Source organism: Pelecanus crispus, chromosome 9 (genome assembly GCF_030463565.1).
Source record: "Pelecanus crispus isolate bPelCri1 chromosome 9, bPelCri1.pri, whole genome shotgun sequence".
Classification (NCBI taxonomy): domain Eukaryota; kingdom Metazoa; phylum Chordata; class Aves; order Pelecaniformes; family Pelecanidae; genus Pelecanus; species Pelecanus crispus.
The window spans coordinates 2,721,773-2,741,297 of record NC_134651.1 but is presented as its reverse complement, the minus strand read 5'-3'; the positions used below and the strand labels follow the sequence as shown (position 1 = coordinate 2,741,297).

The window sequence follows — 19,525 nt, the reverse complement described above, 5'->3', positions numbered from 1 at the left end:
GCTTCCCGCTTTCTCTGTGCATCCCGGCAGAGACAGGCGTGAGCAGATGTCGTGGTTTAGCCCCAGGCAGCAGCTCAGCACCACGCAGCCGCTCGCTCACTCCCCCTACCCCGATGGGATGGGGGAGAGAATCGGAGGAGTAAGAGTGAGAAACACTCCTGGGTTGAGATAAGAACAGTTTAATAATTGAAATAAAGTAAAATAGTAATGCTAATAGTAACAGTATAATAATGATAATAATAATAATGATACACGAAGCAAGTGATGCACAATGCAATTGCTCACCACCCGCCGACCGATACCCAGACAGTTCCCGAGCAGCGATCGCTGCTCCCCAGCCACCCCCCCCCAGTTTATATACTGAGCATGACGTCATATGGTATGGAATAGCCCTTTGGTCAGTTTGGATCAACTATTCTGGCTGTGCCCCCTCCCAGTTTCTTGTGCGCCTGGCAGAGCATGGGAAGCTGAAAAAGTCCTTGACTAGCATAAGCAGTACTCAGCAACAACTAAAAACATCAGCATGTTATCAACATTCTTCTCCTACTAAATCCAAAACACAGCACTATGCCTGCTGCTAGGAAGAAAATTAACTCTATCCCAGCCGAAACCAGGACAGCAGAGCTGTGCAATTTCAGGCACCCTGCAGGAGGGCACTGCGTGTCTACTCCAGAGCTTAACTCAGCACTCTCATCTTGTTGCTTTCCTAAGCGTAACCTGTAGAAGTTGAAAGTAGTTTTCACTTTGGAAACAGCTCATGTCTAACAAGCCTTCTAAGGAAAAAAAGTTTATCAGAGGATGCTTAGCGTACGCGTACGAGTCTAGAGCCAAATAATGGACTTGGCAGTGTTAGGTTAATGGTTGGACTGGATGATCTTAAAGGTCTTTTCCAACCTAAACGATTCTGTGATTCTATTCAATGAATAAAGTGTCCAGAGCTGGGAGGGAAGGGAATTCAGAACTTTTGACTTTGGGGACTATAGTTGAATTGCTAGATAACACTTCTACTTTGCTCAATGCACAATTTTCCCTTTGTGCCTGCAAAGGTTTTCCTCAGGGTACACACATTCCTGTCTCTCCCTGTGGTAGCACTGTATGTTAACAGTGCTAAGTTTTAAAAATCTCCAGGTTACTTGGTTGAAATACTGAACAACTACAGATGCCCAAGAGACAGTGAGCCAAAGCATTTACCGGATAGTTCGTTGTTGGAAAGATGCATTCTCATAACATTTAAACTTTTTAAAAACTCAACTGTTTCTTTCAGCCAGATGGACATGAAGTATTTTTTTATAACCAAGCCCAGCAATTTTGGAAGGAAGCTTTGATTTTGAAAAAAATGCTCAACGGTTGGTGCGACACACTGCCACCGCTCGCTGGCCCAGCGGCCCTGGGAATGAAGGAAGCTCACACCCTTGACAAGGGCTTTGTTTCCCTCCCTCTGGCTGCAGACCAAGTGAAAGCAGCGCAAAGGCGCTCTTTGTCACCAGGGCTAGACTTTTCATTCTTTTGAAATGAAAGCATATAGAAACTGATGGGAGAAAGAAACCGTTTCCCACTGACGCCATCGCAGGCCTTGTAGTGTACCCTTAATAACCCTGTAAATATATAACGTGAGTAGCTCACCGCACAGATGTCGTTCTCTTCTTAACTTGATGTATATTACTACCACCCAGTAATTTGGCTAGCAGGCTGTCACACATTCTAAGTAGCCGACAAGAAGCTCTCCTTTCTAACTGCAGCAGAAAGCTTCGTGGTGTCCCCACCTCGCTCTGTATTTATCTCCCTTCGTTATTTCTATTCCAAAAGCAGATCTGCTGTCAAACTCCTTTTTCTCTCCCGCCAAGGCTGAAGTATTTTATGCACATCAAGCAGTTCCTCATCAGGCATTTCCTCCGCCCTCAAGTTATTGAACTTTTCTGGAGAGGTTCCAAGACATGGTTAAGACGGGTTGTTTATCTTTTCCTTCTCTCCCTAGGCTGCAGCCCAGAGTTGAGCAGGACTTTCCAAGCAAACAGCTTTATTGAGTGGCACGGTTGTTTCCTGAACTTTGTGATTAATTCCTTTGCTGAAGCACCTGATCGCTCGTTTTCCTTTCCTTGCAAATGAATCCTCTCACCTTTGTGCAATTTGCTTCTCACTATCTCTCCTGGGCCCTGGATCTGAGGAACTGCTTTCCACTTTCGACCTGTGAGTTTGTTTGCAATGTCTCTTTCACTGGGCAACCTTCTGCTTGAGGTCTTCCTTATCTAGGTGCAACCTGCTGCGAAGCACGAGGTCTTTCCTGACAACGCCCTGATAACTATTGCCCCACTTCACACACACTCTTACCCAGCAATTGCTCTTCCAGGAGACACCCTGCCATCAGTTTTTAATTTCCTGATTTATGGTCACTTCCCCTTTGCTCCATTGCTCCAGCATTTACATGAATTCTTGTTTGCAGCTGCAACACTTTTAGCAAATGGCACAGCATAAGTCGATATTTCATCCACTACAGGAATTCTCAAAATTCAGTGATCTTGCATGATTGTCCATAAAGAGCAGCAAATAATCAAGACAAGCGTGATGTATTTCACCTATTAGTTTCTTTGAAAAAAAAAAAAATCTATACCTGTAGTTGACATGGTTAGGTTAATCTCTGGATACGTTCATATCTTACTGGATCGAGACCTTTCAAAATAAAACCAAGAAATGCAAAATCAGTATCATTCCAATAATTTGGAGTGATCTCCACATATCCAGCTTTATCTCTGAGAGTATAAGGCTTTGCTCTGTTTCATGACCCCAAGAAAGTGATACTACAGGGAAAAAAAAAAAAATCACAAAAAGGTCTCATTTAGAAGAAAAAAGCGGGGGGGGGGGGGGGGGGGGGGGAGGCAAGCAAAAACAAAAAAGCATAATTGTTTCCTCATTGGCAAAGGATTGGAAACTAGCAGTTTATCTGCCTGGAGAGGGGAGGAAAAACTTTCCTAAACTGATAATCAAAAATAAAATGAGGACGAATTATTCTGCCTAAGCATTTGTTAAAGTACGGGGCTGGAGAGGGGGATGAAATGCAGAGTCTCCTTTTTTACTTTCCTTCAAAGAGTGAATGAAAAATTATTCTGTGCAGCAAGAAAATCACTTGTAATATAATTCAGAAAATATATTGTTTCCTTTAGAAGCACCTTGCTCAACACTTGATTTCACATTTTCATTCCTTAGAGATTACAATTCTTTGCATTTTTATACCTCCGAGTTCACCACTTTGTGGTTTTGAAGTACAAACAACTTCATAAATATTATTCATAGCAATAGGAAAAAACCCAAGTAGATTCACGTTCTTCCACATAAATGACACGTGAATAAATACAAGTTATATGAGTGACTAACTGAAATATTACACTGATGTTTCCTGGCAGCATAGGCACATCGCGATTGCGATACACGGAGGTGATCAATACTGAGTAAATGCGCGTTGAAGTTAACATCATCCCTAGGCCAGAGTTTCCATGAAAGGTCCTTCTAGCTTTGTTAGTGTGGAAAACCATGTTAAGACACTTTTTTTTTAATGACACCCACAGGACTCACCTTCTTTCTACAATGTAGGGACAGGCGGAGAGGATGATTTAGTGGCACGCATACATCCTTTCATTGCATATACTGTATGCTCTGTATATATATAGCATATATTGTTATGTGTATTGTCTGTAGATGGTATGAAAAAATATGTATATTGCATGTATTTCTGTCTGAAGTTTTTAAATGCCCTTGTTGTACGTTGGCGACATGAGTTCATTTGTATGAGCGCCTGGGAAGGAAAAATCCTCACCCCAGCGGCGGAAAGACGCGGTCCCTCCCTCCCTCCTGCGCAGCCAGAGCTGGGGAACTTCCCGGGCACCGTGCGGGGTCAGGGCTGAGCAAAGAGGGCACGTGTTCCTGACCCCACAGCCAAGCAAGATGTCCTGCCTCCTCTCGTGCAGGTAGGAAGAATCGTGCTGTCCCTGTCACCTGTTTGCAACCTGAGTCAGACCTACCCACAGCAAAGTGTATTTGTCCCTGAGCTCTGGGTGGTTCCTTTCAGAAAGGAGGAAAAGGAACAAAGACTTCTTTGAAAATAATCTTATCTGAGCGTAAGCAAATGGGTGAAGCAAAAGTTCTGAGATGGTTCTTATTGGAATTTATGCTTTGCTTGTATAACTTCCATTTGGCAAATCCTAAGTTACGGCCGCCTCTTAACACCAGCAGTAGGGGAACACAAAAAGAAACTGATCCCAGTGACATGGGAAGGCTGCAACCTTACCTCTCCCTGTTTCCATCAGGAACAAAAGTCCCAATAAGGTTAAAATTTAAATTACCATAACTGGACATATAAACTGTGATCTCACTTGGATGAGTAAGGAAAAATTACACTACACTGAACTGACTTTTGACATTTCCTGTGAGATTTGTTTTGATTACACACTGTTCAGACATGCAGATACCCTTCTGAGCTATAACAAGTTGTTTGCTCTTTCTAAAGAGAGCCCAAGACTGAAGAGAAAGCTAACCTGCAGAGAAGAGCTCACACCATGCAGTCGCCTGGATGGGAAACCTCTGAGCGCTCCTCTTTGTCCCTCGAACATCCCAGTGTTCCCCATCGGCCTAGGAGGGATGGCTTGGAAAGGGCTTGTACTGGCTTCACCTATCCCGAGCTGCTGGGATTCCTTCCGTCTCAGGTGCTCCACGTGTAAATGACTGCATGCTCCATGAGTAACAGCTTTAGCTTCCTTTCCTGCCATGCCTGTCCGCTCTGGACCTGCACAGAGCTTGGGTGAACACCAGCTCCCTGTTCAGAGTGCTCCCTTGCACATCCACGGCTTTGCTCACACAGATTCAGCCCAGGGTCTGCATGGTAACCATTAGATGAAGTCTTAGTTTAGAAGAAACTGAAGAGAAAAAAAGAATACAAAGTTTTCTTCTTTTCTCTTATCTGGAAAGCAAATGCAAAATTTTTTCTGGAAACTTGAGCGGTCAGCTCATGTGACATATCTACAATGAGATCTGCATCCACAAAGCATTCAAATCAAATACAAGAAGGCAGTGAACTGCTGTGGCGCTTCTATTTCAAATAACATCTAACAACAAACGCCAAGCATACTGCTTTGTAAAATTACAGGGCATATAAAATGGAAAGAGAAAACTGAACTCAGGAAAGGGAACAGATAAAAATCCTGCTTTTGAGAATGATGCCAAGTAATAACATCCCACCCTGGCCCCCACACAAGATCTGGAGTGTTTGCTTCCCTTGGCAAACTGTATAAAATCACACTTCTTCCAGCTTATAGTTACGCTCTAAACAATAACTGCTTTGGGACAGACTTAGGCTCCGAGATCTCTAATTAAATGCCCTGCTATCCAATTTACATATAACCTGCTGGTGAACAAGAACTGACTCTTAATTTCTTTGGAGAATGCGTCCCTCGGAGTCTTTCCAAGCACTGGTCATGACCGTGTTATTTTGGACAGCTTTTCTGTGCTGCATGGGAGTGTTTACATCGCTACAAAAAGAACAGAAACAAACAATTAGTGCTTTTATAGCTTCTTAAAGTCTGATTATTTCAGGGAATTGGAGAGTCCGTAGGTTAATAGGAGGTGAGATGGGTGGAACAAGGCACTCTGGCATCTAAACCCTGCTCTGATGCGTGCTGTGGAGGAGGGATGGCACCGGCAAGCACAAAGTGTCCGTGCTTCCTTCTCCTCTTGCAGACACAGGGCTAACCTCACAAAGGAGCCAGGATCACATAGAGGTTTTTTTTAAGATAGGAACATTTTGCAATGACATTTTTTTATGTCATTACATTTCACAAAAAGAGGCATTGTCCTTGGTCATTCCTCAGCCCACAGTAGCGTGTCTATACTTCCCAAAGGTTACATTTTTCTCCAATAATTTAGCCCTGGATCCTGAAAGGCACCTCAGTGTGACTGAGGATCTAGACCTGTATGTCTGAACAAGATTTAGATGTTTTAGTGTTTAGACTTGTATGACGTAGTGAACAACTGTCACAACTATTCACACTGAGCAAAAACATAGCTTTGATAGTCAGGTGTTCAAAACCTGCACCGCTTAGGACTCAAAAATCTCATCTTCCAAAGTGAGTTCACGTGTACCAAAGTCACACTGCAAACTAATCAGAATTCCTCATCCTTGAATGAATTTTTGCCTAAAATCCACACTTCCAAGTTTTCTCTTCCTTTAAAGGCTGCCTGTTACTATGCCCAGCTCTGCTTCTCTTGCTGAGCATTGATCAAATTCTTCTCGGTATATTAGTGTGCTCGAACAGATCCGTTACGGTTATTAAAAATATTACACATGCCAAAATATTTTGACTGAGAAAGTGAAAAACATTCCCAGTGCGCCGAGATCCCTATCTGCTGCATACCTTGTGAAGAATTGGCCCAAAATAAAATTATGTTGATGGTTATTACCACTACCAGATTGGGAATTTGGCAATTACTAGCAAGCGCATCAGCCCAGGCAGAGCTGTGGCATCAAAAATCCCCAGGGTGAGAGGTGGGATGGAGCACTGATCCCTGGGCAGCAGCGATGCTTTAGACAAGACGTGCACGACACGCAGCGCTTGTGTACAGCCTGGGCACCGGTGAAGTGAGCATTACTTGCTGCTGAAAATTACTTTGCCCCACAGAAAAAGAAAGCAAAGGCAAGAACCCTGCACTCGGAACAATAACCCTGCGAGGAGGAGTCTGCAAAAGAGGCTTTAAGTATGCGGCTTAGCAGAAAACACAGCCTCTGGGTTTAGGCTTCCACGCTTTCCAAACTTCGCTTTTTCATGACTATAAATAACAGCAAAACACAACACCTGGATCTAAGCTTTCACTCCAGTGTAACTCCTTATATGGGTCTTCCATAAAGGACCCTGCTGCCTCCATCCCTAGCTTTCCCAACATCATTCTGGCTTCTAGTCCAGTTTTTCCTAGCCCTGGCTCCCATTTTACTGCACTTTCTGCTCAATAAGCAGGAACAAAGTTTTTTATAAGTTCCTTATACTGACACCTGAAAGAGCAATGCAGCTCTCAGCACATTCCCAGCCTTTATTCCCTGGGAATATTTCCCACAGACAGCCTCATACCCCGTGTCCCCCATAGGAAAAGTAATTTTCCTACAAAAGTGAAGCGCTTGGGTTTTCAGGGAGATAATGTCATGGATGTTACACCCAGGAGATAACATTTCAATAGCCAGCCCTGGCCCCGGCGCAGCCGTGGAAGGTCTCCAGCAACGGCGTGTAGCCCAGCAACCTGCCCCAAACAGCGAGTGCTTCCAGGAAATGGAGAAGAAACACAGCGATTTTAAACAACCCTTTCACAGGTCCCAGGGGACTGGGAAGAACTGGTGGATGAATCATTGCTCACAACACATGTCTTCAAGGAAGTCAAGAGAAAAATAACGGGCTCCAAATGTCATAATTGGCTCCCGGGGGGCCGAGGGGGACCCTTTGCTGAAGCCCACAACCACGTTTCAGCCTACAACCGTACGACCCCGATCTTGATGTATGCAGCAACTGGATCAGTCAAAGTTTGGGCAGGAGGGGGTCTGTAAGAAAAGAAACAGCATCCGGCAGTAAACGGTCCTGCTGACGCAGCACGAAGTGTTGAATCTGTAAGCATATCTGTGTGCTGTTGCAATGCTTTTCTCATTTATGTGTGCACTGGGTACTCAGCAAACAGATTTAGCAACCAGGCATTGTTAAGGAAAGATATGCTCCTCCTTCAAGATTTATTTTGTATGCTTACTATTAATATCTACCACAGCAATCCTGCAGTTTCTTCTGTGTTAACACCACGTTGGCCCCAAAGTGATGATTTACCACTGATACTATTGTCTTGGGATAAGCCCTAGAGCCCAACACCAGTTCATCACAAATCCAGCTCCCAACCAGCAACTCACTCCTAGGGCTTGTGAGATGCCCCTGCACTCCCACCCGAGGGGCTGCCGGTTGTTTTCATCACCTCTCAGCTAAGGGATAAGCAAGAAAAAACAGGGGCAAAACCGAGGAATTAATGTCTGCGATTCCTTTTCCGATCAACAACTGCAAAGCTGCTTCAGCCCCTGGACACACGCTGGCTTCATAAACAGGTTGCCTTTGGTTTAGTCTGAGAAAAGTCTATCACCGCCTACTTCAAAAAATATCCAACATTTTTTCAGTGCTATGTTTTTATTTAATTAGACAGACTGATGGGGGAAACTTGAACTGCTTAAAGTGTCAGCAAGGCTGTCCTGGACAAGGCTGTCCTAAACTCATGCTCCCTCGTTACTTTGCTGGCAGATGGAAACACAGCAAAAATAATGGATGGGAAAAAAAACTTCACAGAACTAGTGGAAAGTATCCTATGCTAATATTCAAGATGGATTATAAATATCTCAATAGGTTAGATCGTACCTTTGCTCTCATATCTAAAATTTTGTTCCCTTCTCAATCTCTCTGATGACCCCGTGACTGAGAGCAAGCTTTCGGAAAAGGACATTGTCATACTAAACCCTCACAGCACAAACCTCATGAACAAAGCAGAGAGGAATTGTATTGGCAGGTACAATTGTACAGTGTCTAACAAAATATAAACAGGTATAGCTACCTACAGACTTGACAATTAATACCTGTAGTATCCGATACATACGTACATATATGTCTGCAAACGTGCACAAACACACCTCTGCAGCCCACACCAGAGTCACGCAAATCATGGGCCAAGATCAGGTGCTATATCATGAGTTAAGGTTTTTATAACTTCTATCCTGACAACACCATGGCTTTTCCTGTGATAAACAATAAACTTTATTCTCAGGTGAGTCAATCAGTGAGAGATGGGCTACATGACTTCCCCAGGTCCATTCCCATCCCACTGTCTGTGATTTTTGGTGTTGCTCTTCCACCACCTCATATTTTCTTACTACAACAGCAGATTTCTGTTACCTTCTCTAGCTCATTTAAAACTTTTTTTCATTTCAGTAATGTCACGTCATGATCCGGTCTTTTATTTTCAGGTACCTTCATTATTTGTATAAGGAAATGTTTTCTACCACACTTATCATGAGCAGTTAGATAATTCCTGCCAAAAATCTGTTTGATATAAGAGCAGGTACTTGTGACTCTTTCACTGGGGTTGCCAGGCGTTCCCTCCTTGGGTCAATAGGCTGCCTTCGTAAGTGAAAAAGTAATATAAAAACCCCCTCCATTTTAAGTGTCTTGTTCCTAAATCACATTTATTCTTCTCCTTCTAAAATGCTGCATTCACTACAAATATGCAAAGCTGTTTATTAGAATCCAGAAGACTAGAAAAAAATAATTCATTAAAAATACATAGTTAAATCATAACAGCGGCATAATCTCAGCAAAACCTAATCTATTAGGTTTTCTTTTTTCTATTTGGTAGTGTTAGGTTAATGGTTGGACTTGATGATCTTAAAGGCCTTTTCCAGCCTAAACGATTCTATGATTCTGTGATTCTATTCCAGTAGATTTTGGTTCTCTTTATCATTGCAAAGTTCGGTACAGAAAAATATTTTTATTTGTCCACACCAGACATTAATAAGGGTGCCTAGGTTGTAACATCACTTACGTAAACCAGCTCGAGGCATTTCCTTCTACCTTTGTATGCAGCGTGTTTCTTTGTGCCCTTTTATTCCTAATTCCTCAGTTATCGTAAAACACATGCAGATAGAATTCCCTCTGCCACTACAAGCAAACCCCCGAGCAGTGCCAGCATTCACAATGAGGTGCTTGCACAACTTTTTTATTTTTTTTAACAAGGTCACATTTCACTGATTTAATACTACAAAACCACACAATTACACTGGGCTCCACCTAGAAGGCTGAATGAAAGCTCTGCATGAGTAATAGGAGGTTAAATCTGTAGTCTTCTGCTCTGACAAACATTCAGAGTGCAAAATGGGGATTGCATTTATGCCCATGAGGAAACATGGGTTAAAAGCACCATCCTCCCTGCTTTTGCTGTCTCCAGTGATGTATTACTAGGCAAAACTACACTGCTCTCACAAGCGCTTTATAAAATCCCCTGCCTTCTCCTCTCTGTCCATGAACATGTTTTGCCTTGCCTGTGCTTTATCCATGCAAATTTGCAATTGCAGTCTGCGCAGGGCCAAGCACTGACTGCTGCAAATGCTCAGCTACTACGGAAGTACTTTACTTTTCTCCAGCTCTGTCTGCAGTTTGTGCATTATGGCAAAGTTATAACAGCTAAAAATACATGTTTAACCTTCTAAAGAAACCCTCTAGAATATGGCATAACAGAATGTACAGAAAGAAGAGCAATAAAGGAACTTGCTTTCAGCTCCTTGATTTAAATCATGGCTGCGCTACATCAAGTTACTTTGGAAAACACTTTAACTCAGGTCAGTACAAAAGTCCAGTTATTAAAACTAAAATTGATTTAGTATTGTATAGAAGCCAATATATAGCAGACTTCTTGAACCCAATCTCCCATTTCCCAAAAATGTGAAGAGGAAAAAATCCAAAAAGTACACAATCAGCAATGTTTTTATTCAAAGTGAGCATTAATAATACTTAACCAAGCATTCATGAGAAATTAAACTGGAAGATGCTACTGGGAGAAATCTGCTGTTAAAAACTAGCGTGTCTCTGTCATAAGCAGCAACTTATGCATGCATTAAAAAAGTTTATCTTAGTCCTGTCGCGATGAGATTTCATTGTACCCTTAAAATGTTACCACTAGAATATATATGCTTCTAATATTGATAACGGTTACCTTATTGAAGAGGCTTATGGAACCAGGGACCGGTAGCGCAGTGGTGGGGACAAGCCATGGGTTTTGCCAGGGAAAGGAAAAGGACTCAGTGGCAATGAGAGGTCATCAGCATTTCCCATTATTGTGCTTTAAATATGCTCAGCGTTCACTCCCCTGCTATTGTTCTTCCCATTCGCCTTTGGGAGCAAGGTCAGGGAGGACTATTTTAAAAAAAAAAAAAAAAAAAAAGCCAATATAGGTTTGAGCTATCTGCATGGAAAACTGCAATAATCGTCATGCCTTACACAGAAAAAAAGGAAAAGTCCTCCCCCTTTTTCTTTTAAGCAATAATTTCCCTTAAATCTCTTAGATTTGTTTGGCTAAGACCAAGAATGGAATACCACCCTCAATTAAAAATTCTTTCAAAAGGAAGGGGTGGATCAGGGATTGAGGAAGGAAATCTTAAACACAATATTCACAGCAACACTTTGATGATATGTGTTACACCTCTGTCAATATATATTTTTTTTTTTTTGCTTCATATACATGCAGCAGTATGTTCTGTTTGTGAACATCTTATAGATCTGAAGCCCAGTCCTACCTAATAGAAGATGATAGCATCAGGCTCTTAAACTGGCAGCAAATCATTTCATCTGAGGTGTCAATACAAATACTTCAGCACATTATAGTAACACCTAATAACAATGATATGGGGAAGAATAAAATTCCACAATTGAGAATGCGTTTCTTCTTTAAAAAAAATTTAGCAAAACCATCCCAACCATAGTTTTACATTGTAACCCGAGCCCCAGATCTCATGCTAACATTGGTTCAGTACAGACACTCTGCCATTAAAAAGCAACTCCCCCGTGAGAGGAAAATGGCGTCGAGTTTTGTTTGATGCATCGCGTACAACTTCAGCTCAGAACTTGCCCTATCCCAGGCTTTCATCGTGAATGTATTAGTGTCAGCAGGAGAACCAGAGATCTTCCAACAGAAAAATTTGCATCTGTAAAATATAAAATATTCATCTGGTTTCTGCCATAAATTGCATTTTCTTAAAGGCTTGGGAGGGTATCAAACCCAAAGCCCTGACATTTCAGTTTGATTTAGTGAAACAGCAGAATAATTTCCCAGATCACATTGTATTCCCTGTCCGAAGCAGCTTACCTAATGAGCTAGATGCATGTTGCTGGTGATAACAAACACGGTGCCAGAAAGGCTGCTCACCAGGGGAAAAATAATGTGTTCTACAAACTGCAGGAGAAACCCGATGACTGCTCAATGCCATTACGTCTAGATCTAGACATGCAAAAAAAAAAAAAAAGAAAAGTCCCCCAAAACCAGGTCAGTGATTTGTGCTGGAGCTGGGCATAAACATCTCCTGATCCATACTAATAGGCCAATCATTTCCAGGGAAACTGATTTAATATCATGTTCTCCATCAGTAAAATATCCTTAAAAATCCATAAAATTCTTAGGTCTTGGCCTACCAATCTGCTGATGTGTAAAATTAGAGACCAGGGCGCATATTTAAAAAAAAAAAAAATCTGATAAAATATGTTGAACATTTGAAAATACCAAAGGCTTATTTTTCCCAGACCAAGAACTACTGCTTAGACTATACATGACATGAAACCTTTCCCATTTTCATTTGCTCTATTTCTCATAGAAACTCTCGATATAAAGGGAAAATGCTAAACATCAATGCCTGTTTCAGCATTTTTGACCAAATGCATAAAACCTGTTTTTACAACGGCACGTAGCGAGAGGCGACCACACAAGCGGTCAGTTCGCTCCCCGCTGTAGCGCGGTGCAGTTGGGCCGTATTCAGCTCGTGGTGGTGGAGGCTTGCCAGGTTACACAAACTCACTTAAATTTAGCGGCAATGAAAGCTGAGGCACTTTCTCCTTCTAGTCTCTCCAACTGGCATTAATGTCGCTGAAAATTACTGTTTAGTGCTCCTCTAGTGTTCTTCACAAACTGTTTTCTCCTTGAGCTTTAAATGGCTGCAAGTCTTTTAGTCAGTCTTATTACGGGATCAAAGCTGCCACTGAGATCATAGCTTTTGGTTGTCGCTTGGATTTTTTTCAGTATAAACAGTGTTTCGGTGATTATATGAAGTACCACACTGGCGACGCTGAAGTCTGTGCTTTGTAAGCAATGCTATTTCTCCATATTTTCTTTAAGCCTTAAACCTAACAGAGAGGTTTTCATTTTGACTCCACCGCCATCCTGCTGATTAAGCCCAGCTACACAATGTGGAGAAATAAACACAATAGTTCTTATACGTTTATAGAGGAGACAAGCACATATTTGTCAAAACAGTATGACTAATCAAGAAAAAAAAAGATCATTTTCTCAGAAGTTCTGGGAACATACAGTGATGCAGAAAAGAACAAAGAAGGAATTATTCCTAATCAGAACCAGGAAAAGGTGATTATCATGAGGTGGAGCAATGATAAGAAAACTGTTGTTGACCAACGAGAGACATCCTGAGAAAACGAACCGTTCATTAGTATGTAAAGGAGATAAAAAATATATATGAATTTCTTAAAGAACTGGAGAGAGTTGCTCTAATGATTTTATTCCATATTCATCTAATGCTCAGAGTAAAAATATAGTACCGGTTTATTTTTTGTCACGTAAGTAGTGCCTACAATAACCAAATATGACCCTCGCAATGAAAAAAAAAAAATCATAATATGGTTTTAGAAGGTTCTGACGAGTAATCTGCCTTTATTGCTGTCAAGGTGGTCAATCTGCTTCAGGACTGTATCATCTGGTGTTACAGAAAACCCCGCAGGAGAGTAAAATTAGCAACCTGCAAGTTGTCATCACACCATTTTATAGGTGCGAGCTGAAAATTGGGTAATATACCTACTAACATAAATACAGATTATGGTATTTAACTCTGAGCAAATCTTAAAAAAATGTAAGTACAAAATGCAGTATGTGAAGATAAAATGCCACACATAAGCAGAGCAGGACCAAGCAGCCAGTGACAGCTGGTGGGACCGGGTATTACTGCTTGAAGTATAACCGCTGCTGCTGACTGACAAACCTGACATCGACACTGATAGTTCTGAGGCTCAGTTGCTTTGGCTTTAATCCATCTTGGTTAGTTTTTTTTTTTAAATAGCCCTTTTCAAAAGAGCAAAAACTGAGGCAAAAAAGAAGGCACGAAAATGGTCTGACAGCTCTGGAGAATATAATCTATCAGATACTATGCAGAACTGATCTCCAAAACATCTCCCTGCAACAAAACTTCTTACCAGAGAATTAACAATAAAATCTACCTATGTTCCAGCCTAAATAACATTCCTAGCTAACCAAGGGAACCCTTCAATGAGGAATATTTTTGTGTGCGTGTCCCATCTTCTGTCTGAGAGATGTCAGAAATTATGGGGCGAGAGGTGGGGAATCAGGATCACCTTTTAGGTCTGTCTGCCCAGCATGGTCTGTTCAGGAGTGACAGCTTCGAACTGTCCCCGGCTGTGCTCCTACCAGTGTTTTGCCCATTTTGGCTTTCCATTATGCGAGCCAGGACCTTACACCTCAGCACTTGCGGCTCCTGGGGCGAGCAGATACCTGGAAATGGTCACTGCGAAGGGCAGAGAGAACAGCGGTCCCAAAGGAGAGGACAAATGGGAGGATACAGTGAGCAAGACATGGAAAATGTGTTTCCTCTTGATTGTTGCTTCTGCTGGATCTTTTCAAACACATCACCTTACAATACAAATGGTTTGTGACAGAATGCGGTGGAACTTAGGGTAAGAATTCACTCATTTGTCCCCACCTTATATAAAACACTAACAGCCGTCATTCCCTTATTGTGCAAATATTTAATACCTTGTTTAAACATTGTGCAACTAAACACTTCAAAAATTATTGTTCTGCTGCAATAGTTACATGTGACATATATTGAATCTTTATAAAACCTGTGTCAAAAAAAGCTGGTATTTCAGGGGGATTTTTATTGCTGTCAGCTACAAGTAAATGTTATCCTCAAACAAATTAAAATAGGTTGGGGGGGTGAGGGGTCGTGACAGCATCCGTCTGGATCTGCTGGGAGGAATTGAATACAGACAGCGCTTTAGAGGCTTCATTTTAGACCCCACCTTTTGGAGATCCGGAGCACTGTCCAAACATCTCTGGAGAGGCAGTACGGCTGTAAGAGCTGTACAAAGGAAGGAAAGACTCTAACCAAACATCACAGCTCTGCCCAGCCTTTCAGCCGAGTTCCTCTGTGACAGCCATCAGTGGTACAAAATACTCAAATAGGCGTGCATACCTATCAGCATTTCATCTTTAAATGGCTGCTTTAATTTCTATTTGTTCTTAAACAGGCCTGAGCATGTGTCCAAGACCCATCTGTTACAGTTTTACAAGGCAGAATTGTGATTTCAGTTTATTAACAGGTATTATTTGTTGCTTGTGTTTATTCTTGGCTTTGTATGATTAGATCTCACTGGGCATGCAAGGGATTTGTTTGCTGGGGCCGGGCTATAAACTAAGATTTCTCTGTTCCATACCTGTTCCATAATCAAAAGGAAATTATCCAAGCAAGTTAGCAAAATGTTCTGTGTCTCCTTTTAATGTTAGAATAACAGTGATAACAATCTGCAAGGATTTACTCCCCCTGGTTACAACATATAGCCTTTCACTTTTCTTGCGTTTAGGTCATTTCACATCTATTCCAATTTTCCAGCACAACCTCATTTCTGATTCCATTATTTATTTCTCAAATTTAGCCATCTGCTATAAGCCTGTCTCATTTCTCAAGCCCAGCAACCCCCAAGCAAAGTCCGTCCCAAGAAATACCCTGAAACCTTTCATACTGACATGCCGAGCAGCTTGCTTTTCTGCCAGCCAGACTCCAGAGATGCTGGCACAGCAACACGTGTAGCATCAGTCTCGTACACTTGATAAAGTTTAAGAAACTAAGAATAGCTGTAAATGTGGTGTATATATATATATATATAGTATATATAGTTTTGTGACTATTCCCCAAGGTTGATGACTTTAAATATGGTCCTGTTATGAAATATACCCTCAAGGAAACCCCGAAGAATCGGTGTAGCGTATTGCATTAGTCACTCGAAACGGTTGAAGATGCAGCCCGGTGACACATGGTTTCATGCTGAATTCCCCAGGTATATGCAATACCACCATTAAAGAGGATCCAAATCGCACGTGCTTTGTGTTACTGGAATGGATGCTAGCGCATTTATACTGCGGCCACTGTTAATATTTGGGGAAGTGCAATAAAAAAGGATCCTGTAAATGCTCATGTGCGTGAGAATTTCTGTGCTTCTCTGTTTCACTAGGTTCACAAAGTTTTTTTCTGCACTTAAATATTTGACCCTGTAAAAGGTATTGGTTTGGTACACTAAAGCTACAGTAGATTGAAAGAAATGCCACATGGCTTCAAAAACCTTAGGGAAAGAGAGTAGAATGGGAGATTAAAGGTGCTCTACACCACCAAACATCGCTTCTGAACTGGAGTAGCCTCCAAGCAACAAGACCAGAAGTCCTTATGGATAGTTCACCGGAAAAGTTTGTCAACAGCACAGGAGCGGTTAAAAGAGAACTCGTGACTGTTTCACTTTTACAGGATGCTGGCATGCATTTTAAAAGCAATATAAAAATATACAAAATAATGGAAACGGATAGCATCAATCAATTTGCAGGTTTTTGGCAGGGTTACTAGAGGGGTTACTAGACCTTGACCGACATAGATATCGTAGTCCCTTACATGTCAAGTGTTATTCCTGTACTGACCCAAATAACTTGCATTTAAGCGATGGCTTTCAAGTCCTTTCACTTTTCTTCGTTTCCTGGTTCTAAAAATTCTACTCAAAAACAATCCCATAAGTTTAAGAGGAGACCAAGTCAAAGGCCTCGAAGGTAATTCACGTCACAGTGAGTGTTTATTGGCTTCAATTGCTTTCTCTCTGCTTGTGTATTTTTTCTGTTCATTCCCTATGGAACACAGCAAACCTCCCCATAGGCCAATCAACACATATGATACACAGGTTTTTAGAAAACTTGTCTACTGTATACTCACTCAAAACATAAGAGACCTCATTTTGGCTTTAACGTAGCCTGCCCTTTTGTAAAAATGCGATATATCACAGATTTTGACCACTAACACCTGCAGGAAACACAGTCTGTGTTGAGTCACATACATAAAATCCATTGGGAAGATTCTGTCACCTGGGTGTGCGAGAATGGCATCTGTCGCTGCTGACACATATGTTTGTGTCTTAAAAAAAAAATCCTATCCATAACCAGAAAGACTTAAAAATAGTCAGAAGCCTTCAAAACCAAATTTCCCTCAAAAAATGAGCCACGCTAAAACAACATCCATATTTTTATGCCTATGCTTAACCACAGGCAAGGTCACCCCAGCAATGCATTAGATCACCTATTCAAAGCTTGATTTATCCAGCAAAAAACAATGTGGAGACTAATTACACAGAAAATAAGCTCTTGTGATTAATTACTTGGAATCAAATCAAGCTATAATTATTGGGGGGGGGGGGGGGGAAGCCATAAACAATTCACTTAAAATCAAGTAACAAAGCTTGTTTTTAACTACAGCAAGATGCTGAAGTTAGAACTGGAAAAGTTGCAAAACAAAATAAACTGAAGTTTGTCCAAATTCATTGTATTACATTACAGTCATCTGTTAGTGATTATGAGCCAGTGAGGTCTGTTGTAAAATGCTTACACAGGATATAGAAATAGTCTTCAAATATGAAACAAATTAGGGATAACTGGCCTCTAAACAAGCATTTGATGTATGAGAAAGATGGTAAGAAAACGAAAAGCTCAGAATACTTTTTAGACCAGCTGCCTGGAACACCCCTCATTTCCATTTCTAAAGGGTCCCAGTCAGATGTGACATAAGCGTGATGCAAACCGCCGCACAATCTTAACGTTGGGAAACGTGCCATAATGTACAGTTTGCTACAGAAGAACAGAGAAGGGAAGAGCGAGAGAGGCTTATTAACATGTAACTTACACCACCGCTGTCCTCCTTGAGTCTGGACCAAGTTAACTGGGCTGAGAGATAGAAAGGTATTACAGAAGGACAAAAACCTACATGCACCGCATTCTAGCTAACTAGAATATATCTGTCACTTCAAGTTAGACCACTTGCTTTGGTTCCTTTTGTTCAGATGTTACATGCTGTAGAGCTTCATTTTTACTGTCACCAAAAAGTCTGAAGCAAACGAGCAGAGCCTAGCTTGAGGCCTGGCTGTCAGAAGATGCACTTTCAGCTTTTAAGGGCCGCGTAAAATCCAGGCTTAAAATAAATATGTTTTCTAAATGTTGCGGAAGCAGCAAATGCCTGTGTTTGTACGCATTTAGGAATAGCCCTGACCTGGACCTGTTTGGCGTTTCAGCTTTTATTTTCCCAAGTCAAAATGCTTTGTAAATTCAGAATCATGTTTGATCAAGAGCAAATTATAGCAACATAATCTCTACAGCAATTTAGGAAATTGCCATGGAAATTCCTTCTTGTCCCTGCTTTGTGATACAGGTTCTCTGTCCTTGTCATACTGACCCTCGGGTCTTGGTTACTCACAACCTCTTTGTTGCACTTGGGAGGAAGGAAACAACCATACCACTGACAGCAATGCTGACCGAGAAAGCAGGAAAAGGAGGAGAACATAAGAGGGAAAAGGAAGTACATAGAAAATTACGGATGGGGTCAAAGCCTCATGGCTCAGTACTGAGACATCAGGGGCTTGCAGGTTTTTCCAGCACGAGTGACAAAGAGCCAGATCTACAAGCTCTTACCTCTTTTTAAGCTCTTACCTCTCATTTAAGCCTCTGAGCTCCCACAAAAACTAAGGCATCAAAACTGTGAGTGAAACTTCTGTGCAGGGTGGTTTTAACTTCTTTCCTTGAACAGGGGCAGCTGCAGAACAAGAGTACGCTAACATCATGAGCTGGAGAAGCTGGCCCCTCACTGTCCTCACCTCCTCCCTCCCCACCCTCTGATAGCCACCCTGCACCAAAGCTTTCGCCACCAGCGATCCCTGCTTCACCTCGCTGCTTGCCCTTCCACGGCCCGTGCTTCCTCCGCTCCCACGATGTCCTCAGCCGCTCGTCCTACCTCCAGAGCACTGTGGTGAGAAATGAAGTGCGTGAAGCGAACCGGTAGCATCAGGAAACAACTAGCGCTGCTCAAACCCCTCCAGTGTCAGCTAAGGAGAATCACACGTTGTATTTCATTTTAAAAGTAACATTGGAGCTGTCATCGCAGTGAGGATAAATGAGAGAAGACTGGAGCTTGGTTTCTTCCAGCTAAACAGAAAATATTGGACACAAACATGGCAAGTTTCCCAATAAGGAAAAAATTTGCCTGCTCCCTCTTCAAAATCTTATAAACACTTCCCGCAAAAAATATATGAAAAATGCCATTACCCTCTAATTAGCGGCTGTGTGGCTGACTCCAGACATGATGTTAAGTAAAGCAGTGCATTGCAAAAGTAGGAGAGATGTCAGTTAATCAAAAGTTAACCTTTCTATGTGGGATATAACTCAGATGTGGATGAGAAGGTTGGCTCCTAAACCAGATAAAAGAAACTTAATTTGCTGCATAAGTTATTGACAATGTCAATGAAGACTGAAGGCAAAAAGACCCAAACTGCATAGCAGCACTCTTGGTGCTGGATGCTAAACTTCCTGAAATTGTCTGAATTTACTAAAACTTTACTGTCTTCTAGTACGATTGGTATCAGAGAACAAGACTGGTTTTTTATTTTCCTAA

The 19,525-nt window shown here is 41.7% G+C and overlaps 1 long non-coding RNA gene across 5 annotated transcripts; it reads right to left on the bottom strand.

Annotated features, from left to right (window-relative positions):
* Positions 1 to 687: 687 nt before the first annotated feature.
* On the bottom strand, positions 688 to 19,274 carry LOC142594289 (uncharacterized). 5 transcript variants are annotated; one of them, XR_012831320.1, is made up of 9 exons: positions 18,801 to 19,274; positions 12,611 to 18,670; positions 11,908 to 12,039; positions 11,339 to 11,746; positions 10,759 to 10,958; positions 5,412 to 5,516; positions 4,527 to 4,904; positions 2,609 to 2,667; positions 688 to 717 (listed from the first exon to the last, which is right to left on the bottom strand). It is a non-coding gene; the product is annotated as an uncharacterized LOC142594289 (long non-coding RNA). The 5 variants fall into 5 exon arrangements; XR_012831319.1 differs by lacking the exon at positions 688 to 717 and having other exon boundaries at positions 2,631 to 2,667; positions 12,611 to 12,989; positions 14,172 to 18,670; XR_012831318.1 differs by lacking the exon at positions 688 to 717 and having other exon boundaries at positions 2,631 to 2,667; positions 12,611 to 17,808; positions 18,568 to 18,670.
* Positions 19,275 to 19,525: the final 251 nt, after the last annotated feature.